Here is a 4,830-nt window from a genome sequence, read left to right on the forward strand (position 1 = left end):
GATGCTAACTAAAGTAAACGTATGTGTTGAATCGATTTTTCTTTCTTTATTTGAAGCGTTCTTGGAAAGCACACAAGGTTCTGCATTTCACTTTTTAACATTGGGGACTTTGACACACGTTGCTTTTACATGTCATATTCTTTGTGTGTATCACACCGTATGGCGGGAGTGTTTGTCTTAATCATTGCTTTTCTATTTATGATGTGAGTTTTTAGCATTCTTTATTAAAACTATTTTTAAAGAGTCTTTCACGGAGCACCCTGGGCACAAAAAGCACAGAATCGGCAAACAACACAGCGGAGTTGGCGTCTTTTCGGCGGGCACGCGATCTGCGAGGCGCATTCATTCATCCATTCATTTTCTGAACAGCCGATCAGTGCTACAAGAGAAAGAAACGCTTACTAAGGCAAATGCTTACGAGTTTAAAGCAATTTCTCATTTACTTTTCGAATTCTGAGTCAAAGGGAGTCACAAAGAAATGAAGCCGTGGATATAAACGGGACGTCTGCCACTGGGTCAGCATGGCAGGCAAATTCTAAAAATCAACAAAACAAAAAAGTTAGAAAACATTTTTTGAACGGTCGTGTCTTAATAAAATGTTGTTTCCGAAAATGAAGGAAACAATGAATAACAGGTCAGTGCGGCCGCCTCCTCGTGTGAACTTTACTTTTGACAGCAGTTACCCCGAATCACTTAACCTGCAAACGCTTACATTGCAAAACATGTGTGTTGGTGTTCATGATGAAAGCGCTCCACAAAAATCAAACGTAACGGTCTTGTATCCCGCCTCTAATTTATTGTGTGACGCTGAATGAACCACTTAACCTGTTGATGCTTCGATTGCATAAATATTGAAACAACAGGTACGGCGTTATGTTAAAAGTTGTCTGATGATAAATATTTACCAAACAAATAAACTTAATAAAAAAAAACACGATGGTAGTTTAGATTGTATCGCGTGTGTCAATAATAAATAACAGTTCGTTCGCTCTGTAAATCTCGTTTGACAGTTCCCTGCTGCCTCGCGTGATCCGACGTTGTAAATAGATAGATAGATACTTTATTAATCCCGATGGGAAATTCACACATTAGTATGTAAAACAGTCTGCTATAATGAGGATATTCTTACGGGTCCACGATATAAAGGTGTTGAGTAAAGTGACGTAGTGATAAAGGCTTTCGACTTCAAACCCTGAGTCTGTGGGTTCAAATCCCATTGTGTGACCATGACCAAGTCACTTCACCTGCCTGTGCTCCAGCTGGAAAAACAAGAGAAATGTAACCAATTGTATCTCAAATGTTATAAGTCGCCTCGGAGAAAGACGTCAGCTAAATCCACCCTAATAAAAGGGCAAGTGTCTATGTGTCTGCCTGGTTGTTATATCTCTGCCCTTCTAACAGATGGCACATCACAAACATTAGCACTGCTTTTATGAATCCTATACCAAATGGCATATAACAGAGAAATATGTATTGCATTTACCATTCCATCAGATGGTGCATCACAAGCATTTGTAATAATGCAGTTTATTGCTACAAATCTTTGTGATGCACCATCTGTTGGAATAGCAAATGTAATGCATTTTATTTCTACATGCATTACAAAGTACATTGCAATAGGTGATGCACTGCAAATGTTAATGCTGGGGTCCATGTTGATTACTTAGATTCCAATTCATCTTAGATTGGTAACACAGATCGTCCACTTTAATAAAAACATTTGTGTTTGTATGTCTGTCCACTTAGTGGAGCAACACAAATATTTTAGTAACAAAATGCATTACATGTGTCATTCCAACAGATGGTGCATCACCATCATTAACACTGATTTTACAAATCCCATACTAAATGGCCTATAGACAAATATGTATTGCATTTGCAGTTCCATTAGATCAGTTTATTACTACAAATGTTAGTGATGCACCATCTGTTGGATTGAAAATGACAATGCATTTTATTACAACATGCATTACAAAATACATTGCAATAGGTGATACACTGCAAATGTTAATGCTGAGGTCCATGTTCCAATTCAACTTAGATGGGTAGCACAGATAGTCCACCAAGACAGGTGTTTGTGTGTCTGTCTGGTTGGTATGTCTACTTCATTCCGACAGATGGAGAAACACTAATATTTGTAGTAACAAAATGCATTGCATTTGTCATTCCAACAGACGGTGAATCACAAAGATTAACACGGCTTTTATGAATCCCATACAAATGTTATATAAGAGGCATATGCATTGCATTTAACATTCCAACAGATGGTGCATTACAAGCATTTGTAGTCTTTCATTTTATGATTACAAATGTTTGTGATGCACCATCAGTTGGAATGAAAAATGTAATGCATATTATTTACACAGACCCCTGTGACCCTGTGTTCGGATTCAGCGGGTTGGAAAATGGAAGGATGGATATTATTTACAATATGCTTTACGAAGTACATTCCAATAGATTGTGCAGTGCAAACGATAACACTGAGGTCTATGTCGATTACTTAGATTTCAACTCATCTTAGACAGGTAGCACAGCTAGTAATAATATAAAAGAGTGTTATGTGGGAGGTCTAGTCCCATAATAGACGAGCTAACATAATTAATTTCAGATATGTTTTTAATAATGTTTCCTTTTTCCCCCCCAGGTATATACAATAGAATAAAAGTGTTATAATACAATAGAATCACTTTGTGGTGCTGCATTTCCGTCCCGCACACACCCATGTGATGAGGGCTATAAGGGGAAAATAACTTATGAGTGATACACAGAAAGGTGCTGCCCTGAAATAACTGTCTGTGCAAGTATTCACAAATGGATTCTTTTCCATCTTGGAACAATCGTGTCTTCCACTTACAATGGTGGCAGCGGTGGGATAGAACTACAGTAACTAATGGCCCCAAAACAGGGGGCTGGGTTATCACCCGCATTGGTAGACCCTTCAATGCCGCTTACAGGCTGGGTAAGCTGGGTCACCTCACACTCTGTGGAGTTCATGTTACTCTCCTCTGAGAGGAAGGCAGTGTAGCGAGTGAGGAGAATTGATTGATTAATGTTAATTAATCAGTTCATTGATTATCAACTTTGCAGTAAATCAATTAAATATTTTGATAAGGCTTTTTCTTGTAGACAGGGTTTCCAATCCTTTGGCTAATTTTAAGGCACCTGAAGGCCACTCGTTTCATGATAACTGCATATACATTGGCATAGAAGACTGGACTCAAGACTGACGGGACACACAAACATGTCACACAGAAGAGCCTGGCTGTTTACTGTATCTTGGCACAGGCAGACAGTTTTATGATGCCAAGTCTTTAAGGATGATGGCTGGTGTTGTGTGATGCTCGCTGTGTGTTGTTGCTGTGGGTTCGAGTGGAAGATCTCTTCTTGTGTTCTCTTTGCTGTGTGGTCCTGTATCTGTGGTGAGGTGTGATGTTGCTTTTCTCAGCTTGCTTGCTGGGTCCTCTCTCTGCAACTCCTTCTGGCCCAAAAGTGGAACTGCTGAAGTCCCCTTCTTAAAGTTAGGGCTGTTCCTCTGTCCTCTCAGAGTGGGCTCAGGAGCTGGCACAGAGCTTGGCTTGGCAGAGTGGCTCCAACATAACAGATCGGTGGTGTTCAGCTCCACCAAAGAGAGCATTCTCTTCGGTACCCAGTGAGTGTGGATTGTCAGCCAAGAGGAACAGATCAGAAGTGAATGCAGTGAGTTTTGAAGGAAGCTGTAACCCCTGGTGATTGGATTAAAGCCCCCTCCAGTTACAGATCCACTGCCTACTTATAGGCACTTTATGTTGTCCATCACATCCAGGCAGGGCTCAGTTTGCGATCACAAGCCAAAAATGAATGTCCATTTGGGTGCCTGCTAGTCTAAAGGAGGCGTCAGCTCATCTGTGATTTACACCTTTGTTATCAGATGACCAAAGTGTTGGTACAGGCGGCCTTTCAGCCACTGACCCCAGAATGCAGGGTAAGGAGGAAAAGGGCTTTCTGCACTCCTGTCTCACCAGGCCTTGTGTGCCACTAAAAAGCCTAGCCGAATAGGCAATGCCCACTTTGTCCTACACAGGTCAATGGTGTGTGTGTGTGGGGTGGGATTTGAAACTGACAGTACGTGCAGGCAAACCCACAAACATCTCACAGCTGAAGGAAGATTGCATGGAGGAGAAGTAAAAATTGTCACCAAGTCAATGTCAGAGAAACGCCTACAGGAAGTCATCTCTGCTAAAGGGGGGCAATACCAGTTTCTGAGGCCAGTTTACCCCCCCCCCCAGTAAACTAATACATCTATTGATTGAATTTTGTTGAATAAATGATTGAAGAGGAAAATTATTCTTTGTTTTTAATTGACGTACAGTATATCGCCTTTATCTGTACTGCAATGGACTGGCAGTCTGCCCAGGATTTGTTCCTGCCTTGTGTCCAATGCGCCAAACCCCCCAAACGTGGAACGACCCTAATCTGTTTTAAACGGGTTAGACAATGACATGACGTGACCTTTACCTTCTTGTTTGCCTACTCAAATGTGTTGAAAAACTTAACACCCCCATGAGGGTGTACTACTTACTTTTTCACACAATTACGTCTACCATAAATTTTCAGTTAATCCAATGCGGGATTGCCCCCCAACCCCGACCCTGATGGTGCTGGGGTGGGTTCAACGCTGAATTGCAGGTACATTCGATTCTACACATGGAGCGGAAGCGCGCGCGCGCGAGGCTCACCAGCGTTTAGCGGTCCCTTTAAGGCTCCGCCCACCCGGCGGGAACCGCCGCATGCGTGTCCGCCCTTCGAAGTCACGTGACGCGAGTCTTGTGACTCGCAGCCTGATATCGGGGC

The sequence above is a fragment of the Erpetoichthys calabaricus genome, chromosome 11 (genome assembly GCF_900747795.2).
Source record: "Erpetoichthys calabaricus chromosome 11, fErpCal1.3, whole genome shotgun sequence".
NCBI classification, from domain to species: Eukaryota; Metazoa; Chordata; class Cladistia; order Polypteriformes; family Polypteridae; genus Erpetoichthys; species Erpetoichthys calabaricus.